A 14726-nucleotide genomic window follows, 5' to 3' on the forward strand; every position below is an offset into this window, starting at 1 on the left:
TATGTTATACTATCTTATAATGAGGCGCCCCATGTTCTGCCATCGACTAAAACACACTTCTTCAATCGATATCTGAAATGAAGAAATGCACACTACTATGCTAATATTTCTATACTACTATGCACTAAAGACTGTTCAACACTGTTTACTTACCCTTAGCTGCCCGGAGTCGTACCCTCCCTTGTACAGAAGTTGTTTTGGATAAAAGCGTCATCTAAAATGACTAAATAAATGTAAAATGTAAATGAAAGGTTCCAAGATGTTGATGATACTTGTCATCATGCAAATTGTGTAGAAAAGATTTCTACTGCTGATGATGCAATGCCATACTCAAACGCTGTCTATCCCAATACTATTCTGTAAATATAAATATGGGTTATACTTCAAATGATGCATTATAAGTATAAATAAACTAAGCCAATCAAAGGTAGAGGTGGGCGGGTGCCTCCAGAGTCTGACACACAGCTACAACACAAGCGACTCAGTCAGCGTGGGGCCGCGGGTCCGTGTAGTGTACGTTTTGATAGTTGGTTTGGCGAGCCCAAATAATCCAAAACGAATCCAACGAACAACACAAGCGAGCAGTCAATGACAGACCGCGGGTCCATGAGCGTTTTTTGTTCACTCTTGTGTTAGTTGTGTTGCAGCGCAGGGCACTACACAGTAATGGAGGCTCTACTCTGCTGACATAGTGTTGCACTTCCTGGTTTAATAGCACAGTCTGGTGCTCAGAGATATATATATCTGTATGTCATGCATGTCTTAAATGTCATGATTAGATTTGTTTAGATGATTAGATTAGATTAGATTCTTATATCTGTATGTTGTGTATGTCATAAATGTCATGAATTGAAAATGGGGGACCCTGATGTAAACAAGACGAGAGTCTTTCTCTGGTCTGCATCCCCTTAACAATTGTGTGTATTGAGCCGTACTGTATTGTACCCATTCTGCAATTTGTTAATTAAAATGTTCAATCAATCAGTATATATTTGTTATTTATTTTTGGTATAGTGCTTACAAGCATAATTTAATGGTGCCCAGTTGTGGCCTGTTGAGGGGCAATACATATTAAAAGTTCCAAAACATCTATTGTGTTTGTATTTGTATGATCCACTATATAAACATAGTAATTATAATAATATCTACATACATGGCATTTGATTGGAGGCTAGTCTCACTTTGTCCCACAGCAACATTAAAATAGTTTAGATTTGTGTATGTTGTTTATGTAAAAAAAATTACTTGAAAGTAACGCAATAGTTACTTTCTGAAGTAACTAGTTACTTTTATAATTTGTAACTGAGTAAGTAATTTAGTTACTTTTAGGAAGAAGTAACTAGTAACTGTAACTAGTTACTTTTTAAAAGTAACTTGCCCAACACTGATAATTTCAGGTAATTAACATTACATATCTCTTGTCGTGGAATTAACACAACATTATGCATACTTTTGACAATAAATAAAATCAGAATTAGTTCTTACTTGCTTGCCTGTGTAAATAAAGGTTAAATAAATGTAAAAAACATTTTAATGCCAATATTGGTAGGCCGATAATATCGAACATCCCTAATTATAAGTATAAATAAACTATTTATGCACGCTACTGCTACCGAGCTTCAGGGACGTGCACAGGACTTTAGAGGGGCAGGTGCTCAAAGGCTGAAAAGGGCACTACACTTGTGTGTATATATTAACCGAGCGCGCATAGCGCGCAAGCACGATTTTTAAGGGCCCTTTTCGGGCGGGGGGCCCCCTTCTTATGCTTTTTTGGGGCGTTTTGGTGATCAAATATTGAATATTGAACTATAATAATCAGTGCAGGAGCTCACTTATCCTTGAAAGACACTTTTATCACTGACTTAAAAGGCCCATACATCTCCATAAATGTCCAGGGGGGAGGGAATAAGTGCTTACCCTACAGACCCCAAGAAGTGCTGTATATTCTGTATTGTTTAATATAAATGCATTTTTTATTCCAATCCCGATTTGTATTTGAGATGCCCAAATCCCATCGGACTTGACTTCTTCGTGTCCCTCAATGAGTGTAATACCAGCATTCAACTGTATGCGCCACAGCGGTTTCTATCATCATCATCATCATCACCACCCACGCTATGCATAAAATATATAGGTCCGTGGAGGAGGCCGTGCAAACTGCAATGGAATATGGGGCATCTCTCTCTCTGTCCCTAATATTTTTATTCTATCCTGACATTTTTCAGTTGGAAGGGCAGTCTATATGCGTAACGGTAAATTTTTTTTATTTATTTTTTTTCAAAAAGGGCACTTTTTTGATGAGGCTCAGGTGCTCAGGCACCCCTTGGCCTCTATGTGTGCACGTGCCTGCCGAGCTTGGATATAGACAAGCACAGATCCTGTACAGGCCCACGGCGCCTGAGTTCAATTGAGACCTTTCACGGAATCTTTAGAAGGAGCTTTTCTCCTCCATGTTGGAAGAAAAAACGGTTGCTATGTGTTTTATTACTGGATCTTGTAAACCGGGTGGAATAGTAACATCATGGTTAACGTTGTCCTCATGGTTAAGTGTGTAATAGTGTCATAGTGTGTAATATTGTAATAGTGTGACAGTGTAAATATAGCCTACTTATTGTCAATGATAAATCAAATCTATGAATCCAGCAGGGGAAAAACGATTAAATGGATAACAGTTAGTAGGCTATGTTCCACCTACTTTGGATGGAAATATATTTTTCTAGAAGGAACTGTTGGCCTATTGATCACCATGCTGAGGTGAAGCGGATTGATTTGATGTTTGCACTGGAAATGCCCTTTAAAGCCTTCCCGTATTGATTTTGCTGCCTTCAAAAAATGAATTATGACCCCAGATGACTGAGATGCCCATGTTGACACAGGACTCATATTATCACATGACTGTCGATGCCCATGTTGACACAGGACTCATATTATCACATGACTGTCGATGCCCATGTTGACACAGGACTCATATTATCACATGACTGTCGATGCCCATGTTGGCACAGGACTCATATTATCACATGACTGTCGATGCCCATGTTGGCACAGGACTCATATTATCACATGACTGTCGATGCCCATGTTGGCACCGGACTCATATTATCACATGACTGTCGATGCCCATGTTGGCACAGGACTCATATTATCACATGACTGTCGATGCCCATGTTGGCACAGGACTCATATTATCACATGACTGTCGATGCCCATGTTGGCACAGGACTCATATTATCACATGACTGTCGATGCCCATGTTGGCACAGGACTCATATTATCACATGACTGTCGATGCCCATGTTGACACAGGACTCATATTATCACATGACTGTCGATGCCCATGTTGGCACAGGACTCATATTATCACATGACTGTCGATGCCCATGTTGGCACAGGACTCATATTATCACATGACTGTCGATGCCCATGTTGGCACCGGACTCATATTATCACATGACTGTCGATGCCCATGTTGGCACAGGACTCATATTATCACATGACTGTCGATGCCCATGTTGGCACAGGACTCATATTATCACATGACTGTCGATGCCCATGTTGGCACAGGATTCATATTATCACATGATCCTTGTGCTTTGCTGAAATTATGGTCGGTTATTCACCCTGGAATCTTTATTTTACAAATTACGGACATGGCAGATTCACAATGACATCACAAACCTCCTCCTCAATTATTACAAATGACTAGAGGTCCCCAGGTAATAGGGTGAATAGGGCTTAATTATAGTGTAATAGTGCATGACTGACCAAAATCATTTTCAAAGTCTACTGTTAAGACCAAATATTCCGTCTGTAGTGTGGTAGTGAAAGGGTTAACCTTCTTTCTGTAGTGTGGTAGTGAAAGGGCTAACCCTTTGTCGTGTGGCAGTGAAAGGATTGATTGATTGATTGATTGAAAATGTTATTAACAGATTGCAGAATGGGTACAATACAGTACGGCTCAATACACACAATTGTTAAGGGGATGCAGACCAGAGAAAGACTTTCTTATACAAAGAAAGACTTATACTATACAATAATCACAACAAGTCCTTGACCTTCTTTTTTCCCCTTCATTTAAAGTGACCTTTTCTTGTGTGTTTAAGGATAAGGATAAGGATAACTTTCATTGATCCCTCACGGGGAAATTCAAGTGACATACACTTACAGCTCATCGTCTCATTAAACAATCGTTACATTTTTACAGTAACAACGGCACAACATAAATTCAAACAGGCATGTACATTTGTTGACACATGTCGACTACAGTATGTCTGAGACACCGTATGCGATTGTCGGCTGCAGCAACACCGGGGTGTTGTTGCGCCAGGCGGGAGGGAGGGAGGAGAGATTGTCCAGAAACCACCGTTGCAGCACCGGAAGGGGCGGGGATTATGACTCTGACTACAATGCCGTCAGCTGGGGGATAGGACTTTGGTGATGAGACAGTCTTCTTTGGCTCCCCCCCTCCAGCACGCGTACTAATCGGCTGCCGCCACCAACACGTGGGATAGGCGCCGGGTGTACACGCGGGAGGGGGGATTGGGTATAGGGATTGGGGGTGGGGGGGCCGCTTGCCACTCTTATCTCCCAGAGGGCCTTCGACTCCAGCAGCTCCCTGGTTCGACCTTGGTCCAGGAATTAGTTTAGGCTGACTGACTGGCAACATTTCTCCCAGCCACGTCACTTTAAATTTGATTTGAGTAGAGTGAAATATAACTATATTGATTTGAGTGGAGTGAGTTTTAACAACTCCGTCCAAATGACTGAATGCATTAGTCCAAGTGTCCAAGTGTCTTAATCAGTTCATTTTGGTAGGTCCTGTGCGCGGTAAACAGATCCAAAATCTTCTTATTGCAGTCCAAAAGCTTCGATAATCCAAAAATGACCACGTCTTCAAGTTGGTAGCCCGATTATGATGTCCCAAGAGGCAGAGAGGGTTAGCCTTATTCTGCTTCTTGACGGAAATATGCAATCCACTGATTAGATCCATTTCGAGTTGATTTGAGTATAGTCCGTGAAGTGGATTTCCCAAGCTATTTCGGTTCTGCTCTGCTCAGAACCGGGTTGCGTTAGTACTCTGCGTTGTGATTCAATACTTTTAAAGCTCTGGGAATCACTTCTCTTCAAACTGAGCGGTGCAGGCAGAAGGAATTAGGAGGAAAGGTAGTATAACAGTTGTTTAATCAAAGTTTAAGAGTGTATACAAATTACAATAAAGAACACTATAAAAGATTCAAGGTACCAGAGCACTATGCCGCTCGCCCTATCTAAGAAATCAGATTAAAGAATGATAGTTGATAAATTGTTGATGGCTTTGTTCTCTGGCTAGTGAACAAAGTAAAGCTATGTTTCTCCCTCCAAAAGTGATGTTCTTTGTTCTGTTGATTCTTCCTCTGCTTCCGCCGCCTTGGTGTGGATGGGTGGTAGGTGTTGTCCTGTGGTTGGGTTGTTCCGAGTCCCTCTTCCCCCCAGCACACCCCATTATATCCCCAAGGCCCAGTGTCTCGGAGTTGATGACATCATCACATTCTTTCCTCCAATCCCAGGCCTGCTAAGCTTGTATTTGAAAAATAGGGGTTTGGCTTAATAGCCCAACCCCCTTCACATAACTGCAAACGGAGGCTGTCCTTACACAGTCAACAATATATACTGTCCTTTGTTTAATACTAACAATCTACCTTAAACATTGCATTATTTTCATTTCCTAATATCTATATTTGAATTACAATTGCCCACATAAACACAGATATATTTCTTTATCACTAAGTCTACTGACTTTCAGAAAATATCTAACAAATCTAATCATTCTGTTAGCTTAATAGAATACAAATCAATACCATAGATCAAGAGGATAGAACAATCAATTAATCATATTGAACATAAATGAAAACAGAACAGGCACATTAACTAATTACCTAATTTAAGTATGACCAAACCTAATTATATTTTAACTTACTTCAATGACTTCAGAATTCAAGATTACTAGTACAATATACCAGGAAATAGTTAGCTTGTTTGGAGCTCAAATTAAGGATTTCAATAGTGATCTTCTCTGTGTGTGTGTGTGTGTATGTGTATGTGACAATGTGTGTGTGTGAGTGTGTGTGTGTGTGTGTGTGTGTGTGTGTGACTGTGTGTGTGTGAGTGTGTGTGTGTGTGTGTGACTATGTGTGTGTGTGTGTGTGTGTGTGTGTGTGTGTGTGTGTGTGTGTGTGTGTGTCTGTGTGTGTGTGTGTAATCAGACCTTTGATGGTCACATGTAGCCATCAATATGTGACCTAATCATTGTCTTTGGCAGACCAGTTGGCCCTTTGATGTCTCCTAAAAGGAGACACGTTTTTCTCTAGAATTTCCTGCCCTTTGTTCTTACACACCCCCTAAGGGGAAGTAAGTATTACCCCAGCTGCCACTATATGCAAATGCCCTCCTGGAGTGACCACAAGGTCTTGGTGACACAATATGAACTATAGTTAAGGGCCAATTGTTTCTACACATTAGTTTGATCATGAGATCTATGTTTGGGAATTTACCACATCCGGAAACCGGCACAGAGCATAGCAGCGTCAGGCTTCATGGAGGCAGTAGAGGCGGCGGTAGGAACGGCCTTGAGGAGCCTGGGGAGAGGAGAGAAATGCGACTGTCTCTGGGAAGGCTGTGTGACCTGTGGTGCGTTTGTGTGTGTGCGAGTGCAGAATGTTGTGTTGTATGTGTGTGCTTTTGTGTGGAGTGATCAGCAGTGGTGCGTTATTGAAATCATCTGGGGTGACACGCACCACGTGCACGCGCGCTCCCTGCGCGTGCGCGCGCTCCCGCGAATGCGCATTTAATGTCCCCTCGCTTGGGCACAGACTAAAGACAGTGCCTAATTGCCTCTACGAATGGAATGTAACACGTCTTCACAACAAGGTTAGGTGTGAATGTATCTGAGAACGTATTTAACACACCTGACGACCGGAGCTATTGATATGCAAATAGCGAGTGAGGTCCCACACCGTGCTACCCCGTCCCATGAACAACGCATGCCTGGTGATCAGTGTTCAGTGTTCTGATGACCTGGGGGAAGAAGCTGAGCCTTAGTCTCTCTGTTCTTGCTGCGTGTATGCGGAGGCTCTTGCCTGACCGCAGCACCTTGAACAGGCTGTTGTTGGGGTGCTGAGGGTCCTTCATTATTCTGCAGGCTCTGGATTTGCACCTCCTGTTATATAAGTCCTTCAGGGGTGGTAGTGCAATACCCGTAGTATACTATGCTGAGCGCACCACTCTCTGTAGGGCCTTCCTGTCCTGGGCCATGATGTTTCCAAACCAGGCAGTGATGTTCCCAGTCAGAATGCTCTCTACAGCCCCGGAATAGAAGGACTGGAGTATCTTCCCCGATACTCTGACCTTCCTTAATTGTCTCAGGTGATAGAGGCGCTGTTTCGCCTTTTTTACCACAGTGTCTATGTGTGTTGTCCATGTCAGGTCCTCTGTGATGTGGACTCCCAGGTACTTAAAACTGCTCACCCTGTCTATATAGCCCCGTTTATCCACAGTGGCGTGTGTGTCCCCTGCTGTATTCTCCTAAAATCCACGATCAGCTCCTTGGTTTTACCAATGTTCAGGAGTAGGCTGTTATCCCGGCACCAGCATGCCAGTACATCAACCTCCTTCCGGTAGGCCTTCTCGTCATTGTTAGAGATCAGACCCACCACTACCGTGTCATCCACAAACTTCACTCTGGAGTTGGAGCTGAACTTGGCCACACAGTCATGTGTGTACAGCGAATACAGCAGGGGGCTGAGAACACAGCCCCGGGGGGACCTGATGCTCAGGGTGATTGAGTTGTAGGTAAGGTCCTCCACTCTGACCGCCTGGGACCTGTCACTCAGAAAGTCCAGGATCCAGGCGCTCAGGGCAGAGCTCAGACCCAGATCGATTAACTTGTCAGCCAATGGGGACTATAGTGTTGAAAGCTGAACTGTAGTCAATGAACAGCAATCTAGCGTACTGTAAAAGGCTGTTCAGGGCTGAGGGCTCTGGTGTGCTGCATCACAGCCAGCGTGGCTCTGCTAACAGCTCCCTCGTAATCACCCTGGGGTGTGGAGTGACACAAAGAGAAATACACGGTGTTCGGATCGGTTCATATTGAGTGTGATGGGGAAAAAATATATATATATATTTTGTGATGTCTTTTTTTCATAAAGAGAGAGAGAGAGAGAGAGAGAGAGAGAGAGAGAGAGAGAGAGAGAGAGAGAGAGAGAGAGTCTACAGGGGATTGTATACTGAAGACCATCTTTTATCAATACTAACTAGTACTAGTTGTAGGGCTGTACCGAATGTAATTTCTTTTTACATTAAAATCTTCTATTGAAGTATTCGAATGAAACTTCGAATTTGTGTCGTCATATTTTATGACATAATCATAAAAAAGGATTTGGATAGTTGACTTTGATTGGCCGAAATTTGCAGATAAGTCGACTGGGACTATGCAAAAAAAAATATATATATATATATATATATTATTATTATTATTATTATTATTATTATTATTATTATTATTATTATTATTATTATTATTATTATTATTATTATTATTATTATTATTATTATTATTATTATTATTATTATTATTATTATATATATTTTTTTATCATTCCATTTGGGCTGTGGGGGTGCTTAATGTCTGAAGGAGTCGACTGCAGGCTTCTTGTCCTCTGCGAAAGCATGCAATTGGTCCACTGATATTTGTCTAGACTAGTCTAGTGTGTTCATTAGACGGGTGAAATCCTCTTTCAGTGCCTTCAGTGTTTTCTTAGGCAGTTAGCCTTGCTGGTATGCGTGCCATTAGCGTTAGCCACGCTTCTAGGCCTCTTTGCTTTTGGAAAGAATGATAATTTTTTTTAATAAAAAAGATTGTTTTTTGCATTCGACTAAGAGGTTGGCAGTCGACTACGGCTCCTTTCGATCGATTAATCGACTATTCGACTAATTGGGGTCAGCCCTAATATATATATATTTTTTGAATCCTCAAACAAAATCCTCAATTTGAATAAAGTGATTAATCTGATTAAATTAGTATTTTTTTTTTATTAAATCAACTCTCTTTCATGAACATAACTTGTCAGTTTCGTCAACATAAATAATCCAATAAGGGCACAGTTGGTACGAAAGTGATGGTGACGTCTTGATGGAGCGCCGAGTGCCAAGCGGATGCAGATAGGCTACATACATCATTTATGATAAATGTTTTATTAAAATGTTTATGACAAGTCATATACTATAATAGTATAATACTATAATATTAGTGTAGCCTAATCTTTATCTGCAACTGTGAAGAAAAACCCCATTGGTTTAAACAGAATGAATAGACACATACATTGAGAGACAGACAGACAGAGAGAGAGAGACTGTGTGTGTTTGGGGGATGCATGGATCCTTATTGTTGGCTACTCTCTTCTAACCAGGCTAATGTTCAAGTTCAAGTTTCTTTATTCGTTGTCATACAGAAATACAGAATACTTTTATACAAAATGCTTCTTTCTGTTACGCTCCAGAGACTGTGCACAACTTTCACTGTTGTGTTCTTGCATTCTACATGCTGTTATTAGACACTGACATTTCTAAAGTACAATAACAAAATATCCTGGATTTATTTGCTGTCTGTGTTTTGTTTTGTGTGTTTTTGTGAATTTGTATATTTGTATACATTTTTTATTTGTGTTTGGTCAAGTATGTAACTGTTATCTGTGTATTTTATCTTTTTTTTGTTTGACTGGAATGTTAGATTTTATAATGTGAATTATATTTTTTATCCACTTTTCTCCCCATTTTCAATTTTTCTCCCATCCCAATTTTCATATCGTCCAATTCAACCCTCCCCTGTCTTCGAACGTTGTTTCTTGCCTCTCACAAGCCGGCTGCAATGTGGACTAAGTCATACATAGCACGAGTCCCCTCCGATACTCGAGGTAACAGCCGTCGCATCTTTTCACCTGCGCGGCTCGATCTTTCAGCGTCGGGGGTCTGGGCTTTGGAGGGGCCCCGCCCCCGTCGCTTCTTGATTCTACTGCGCAGGCGCACCAACCGACCTGTAGGAGTCGCTGTCCACAACGCCCGATCCCCACCCTTCAGTTTCCCTCCCCGTAATACGGCCAATGTGTATTACTGTGGACGACCAGCTAAACTGAAACCAATGTGGAGAGCGGGGCTCGAACAGGAGGCATCCTGTTCGAGCCCAGTCTCCAGCATTCGTTGCGAGCGCCTTGCCCACTGCGCCACGTAGCCGCCCTGAATTTGTATATTTGTATAAATTTTTTATTTGTGTTTTGTTTTAATTTTTTATTCGTATTTCTTGTTGTACATTTGTATTGTATTTGTTTTGTCCAGGACCCCAGGAAGACTAGAGGCTCTTTCATGTGTCTCTAATGGGATCCTTTAATAGACATAAACATAAACATAAACATAAACATAAACAAGAGGAACAATTATTAAATGAGGGTTTTCTCCTTCTGTATTTGTTTCTATTTAATTTACAAACAGAGGGATGGGGCTGTCAACAAATATTCTATTATACTCTCTGCATCTGCTTCTCACTCTCACCCACTCACTCCCTCTCCCCCCTCTCTCTCTCTCTCTCTCTCTCTACCCTCTACCCTGTGTCTTCTTGTCACTCTCACCCACTATATCGTTTCATGTTTACCACACCTTGCTCAGTGTCACGTTGCTGTGTGTATGAATGTTCGTTCTATGTACCGTAAACTCTCATCCATTTGATCTCGCCCTGCGAGACTGCCCGTTCTCAATCCCGCACCCAGTGGTGCAGTCGTAATATGGGAACTGGTAACACGCCACGCCACGTGCATGCGCACAGAACAGATTTTTTTTTTTTTTTTTTTTTAAATAGAGAAGCTGAAAAAGGTAGCAGGATGTAGCCTTCAATATATAAATTAATTATATTGTCAACAGATGTGGTTGAAAAACAAACAATGTTTTAAATGTAATAGTAGTTACAATTTCTATTGAATCAACTTAAACTAGAAAAGTAAATACAAACTAAATTAACAATGTAAGTTACATTGTTAATTTAGTTTGTATTTACTTTTAGTTTAAGTTAATTCAATTAAAGAAATTGTTTTACACACAAACACAAAAGCAAATTAAAATAATCAGACAACTTGTGTTTACTTGAAGTTTGTGTGTGCATGACTCCTAGTGCACAGCAAGGGAGGTTTGGTGATGAACCTGTGGTGCGCTCACACCCACTCGCGCGCGCAGTTATACACACACACACACACACACACAAGCGCATATACGCAAGTGCAATCTTTCTATCATACACGCTGTTCTTGCTCTCTATTTGTGTGAATGTGCGCGCGCGAGAGCAATGGACCTGTCTCAAAACCCTGCCCTCTTTTCTTGATCCTCCAATCACAGCTGTCGCTTACCTCTGACTTCCTCGTACAAACAAAGTTTGTACGAGGAAGTCCGAGGTAAGCGACAGCTGTGATTGGAGGATCAAGAAAAGGGGCAGGGTTTGAGACAGGTCTATTGGAAAGCTGGCGCGCAGCACAGCAGACGCTTGATTCAATCATAAGCAGGTAGACCCCCATCACGAATTCCGAGCCACATTAGTATTCACCTCCACTGCCGTCACACAGAATGAAGGGGGAGATGCATTCAGATAGCCAACACCCAGACACCTATAGTCTACCTGCGCTTTTTGTTATGTAAAACGGTGGCCGCCGGGTACTTAGTCACAACGAATGGATACGGCGCATTTTTGTGTGCGCGTACACGCGAGTACACATCCGTGCGCGATCACGCATACTTAGTTCTGCCTCAGTGATCTAATAACACGGCGTGTAACCGTGTGTGTGCACGACTGCACCCCTGCCCGCACCGATCTAGTCCTCACGCACTGACAGGCCTCTCACACTGACTCTGTGCCGCTTCCGGTTCCCAAACTTAATTTTGAACCGAAAATGAATTGGTTCGGAACTTGACAAGTTGGTTCTCAGCTGGAACCGAAGAAGTCAATGGGCAAAAATGATTTGCAGCGGTCTGCCGAGTTACAATTAGATTGTATGAACTAAGCAGGTGAGATAAGATCGCCATTGTCTATTACTAGCTACTGCAGAGTAGATATAGCCATATAAGCCCCTCAACATGAAATACATGTTGTAAGCTGATAAATCCTGTGATCCTGTATACTATTATCTATAGTAAATGATCAAATTATCTATTTGATAATGTGTGCTCCATTATCAAAAAGACAAAGGTCATTATGTGCCCAGCTCCGCTCTGGGATTCTTCCCCTGCGCCTCGAGACCGGACGTCATACATATATGTGATGGATTTTGGCCTCTGATGGTGTGCATGGTGTAGCCTTGAAACCTTGACCGTGATTGTTATGTTCAATTGTTGTTTGTGGTGTTTTATAATCCCGTAAGGGATGGGTCGTCGGACATGACACGAATATTTTTTTTCATTCATACATACACAAAAGACATTATTATTTACAGCGAATCTCTGAGTTACAATTAGATTGTGGGAACTAAGCAGGTGAAATGTTGGTAGGTCAGGTATTTAAAGATCTCTATTGTCTATTACTAGAGCTCGCGGCGGAGTAGATTGCCTTAGAACTACCGCTCTCACGTCTGATTCAGATGACGCTGCTGTCAGACATTTTGAGCCTCTCTTGGTCCATATATGGGCATACGTGTGCGTCATGACGGTTGAAACAGTAGTTTTAGCTGGGTCGTGGATTGTTATCAGCCTCTGTCCGTGCCATATCTGCCGTCCCTGCGTTGTGTTTTATTTTATTTTGTTTAACATTTAAAAAAAATACAAGATTCCAGAAAAATTTCAATGATGCTTCACAAAAAAGTCAAGACTTATTTCCATTGTGGTCCTTTGTCTCAGACAGACAAGCAATACAAAACATGACCACAAATAACAATTTGACAAACTACAACATGAACATTTTAAATGCAGTACAAACGTAGCCACAGACAACAATGTATCAGACAACATTTCCATGCATTTTAAGATCTAGTTTTTGACATTGTCGAGGAGCCATGATTTGACTCTTTTCTTAAAATTGTGTGGGCTGGGGCGGCTGGGTGGCACAGTGGGCAAGGCGCTCACCACCAACGCAGGAGATACTGGTATCGAGCCCAGCTCTCTGCGTTGCTTCGGCTTGGCCGGCCGTCGTACTAACACAATTGGCAGTGTTAGAGGGTGGGAAAGCCGGTGGGTGGGTCCTGGTCGTTGTAAAACAGCAACTCCTACAGTTCGGTCGGGGCGCCTGCTCAGCGAGGAAAGGATCTAATGGGGGTAGTGTGATCTTCCACACGGTACACCCTCTCAGTGAGAGTCCACGCTGCCAGGTGAAAAAGAAGCGGTTGATTGGCTATACACATGTGTCGGAGGAAGCATGTGATAGCCTCCACTCTCCCAGACTGATGGTAGGGGGTAGAGTGCGCAGCGACCAGGAAGGGGATTGGGAATTGGCATAACGACTAACATTGGGATGGGAGAAAACTGAGGAAAAAGGAGGGGGGGGGGGGGATACATTTTTTTTTTTTTATATTGTGTCGGCTACTAATGCATTTTATCTGTGAAGGTAGCAAATTCCAATTTGTGGCTCCCCAGAATTTAAAAGAACATTTGCTCATATTTGTTTTGAACCTTGGAATACTTTGAAAAACAAATACCTTGTTTTTCTCCCACAGCTTACTGGCTGACACCACTATCTCTTCCCCGGTGCATTTGGAACAATCGTACACTGACTCAAACGGTTTATATAAAAAATTATAGTTTATTTACATAAAGAGAGGTCTGATACAGAATGAAATGAAGGAGGAAAAACAAAAGTCTAAGAAAAGCTAAGAAAATATCTATCTATATCTTTCTCAATTCAATTCAATTCAATTCAAATGGCTTTATTGGCATGACGCAACTTGTACATGTTGCCAAAGCAATTTCTCTCTCTCTATTTCGCTCTCTCCCCTCCCCCAACCCTTGTTGCCTCTTTCTCTCCAACGTCGTTCCTGCTCTGTCAGAACCCAACTGACTTCGACCGGAAGAGCCCACAGCTTTTTGTCGGTTGGTTATCTTCGTCGCCCCTGTCTCTCTCTCTCTCTCTCTCTCTCTCTCTCTCTCTCTCTCTCTCTCTCTCTCTCTCTCTCTCTTCTCTCTCTCTCTCTCTCTCTCTCTCTCTCTCTCTCTCTCTCTCTCTCTCTCTCTCTCTCTCTCTCTCTCTCCCTCTCTCTGCCTGGCCAACCTTGGTCTGCCTTCTTGTGGACATAATGCACAATAATAGATATTCAAATGGTTGTGCTTTATTTTATTTTTAGAAGGAACAGTCGAATGTAATCGTTTGGCCAATTTTGTCAGCCCTACCGCGGGAAGCAACTGAGAATAGACAGCACAGCCAGAGGTGTCAAGGCCAGATATCAGCTCTGCAGACTCATACTGCGCTGAATATACAGTATGGTCTGTGGAATAAAGAATATGCAATCTTCTCTCTCTCTCTCTCTCTCTCTCTCTCTCTCTCTCTCTCTCTCTCTCTCTCTCTCTCTCTCTCTCTCTCTCTCTCTCTTCTCTCTCTCTTTCTCTCTGTCTCTCTCTGTTTATCTCTGCCTCTCTATGCTGAGGGTATGATTTCTGCACGCCTTAGATTAGAGTTCATGTATTCTCATTGAGACATAATGTTGATGCATTCGTGAATGCTTGGGGATTGGGGA

The 14726-nt window shown here is 42.1% G+C and overlaps 1 protein-coding gene across 1 annotated transcript in view; it reads left to right on the forward strand.

Annotated features, from left to right (window-relative positions):
• npy8ar (neuropeptide Y receptor Y8a) overlaps positions 1 to 14726 on the forward strand; it is a gene marked incomplete at both ends in the record, with an annotated part of 145343 nt that overhangs the window by 99862 nt on the left and 30755 nt on the right. The window lies entirely within an intron of this gene.

Source organism: Notolepis coatsorum (assembly GCF_963971535.1).
Source record: "Notolepis coatsorum genome assembly, chromosome: 11".
Classification (NCBI taxonomy): domain Eukaryota; kingdom Metazoa; phylum Chordata; class Actinopteri; order Aulopiformes; family Paralepididae; genus Notolepis; species Notolepis coatsorum.